This window comes from Rhagoletis pomonella, unplaced genomic scaffold (assembly GCF_013731165.1).
Source record: "Rhagoletis pomonella isolate Grant_MI unplaced genomic scaffold, Rhpom_1.0 Rhpom_scaffold_00493, whole genome shotgun sequence".
NCBI lineage: Eukaryota > Metazoa > Arthropoda > Insecta > Diptera > Tephritidae > Rhagoletis > Rhagoletis pomonella.
The window spans coordinates 73,071-73,374 of NW_023459047.1; positions in this window are offsets into that span (position 1 = coordinate 73,071).

A 304-nucleotide genomic window follows, 5' to 3' on the forward strand; every position below is an offset into this window, starting at 1 on the left:
TACCGAACAATACAAAAAAAATTATTCAAATCAGTTCAGCGGTTCTCAGTTTCGATGACCGTGAAAAACGAACACAACATTTTTATATATAGATATAAATTTCTAAATCAAGATTTCTCAAATGCCTCTAGTTTGGTACCGATATTGTAACATTTCATTTATTATTTACCAATTTGATTGAGTTTTGAAACAGGTGACAACCCTCCTTAAAGAAACTGTCTACTGTAGGTCTTTTAAAAACTCTTTAGTTCGCTACGCACATTGCAATATTTCATTTGTTTAATCAATATAACTGTGTTAAAAT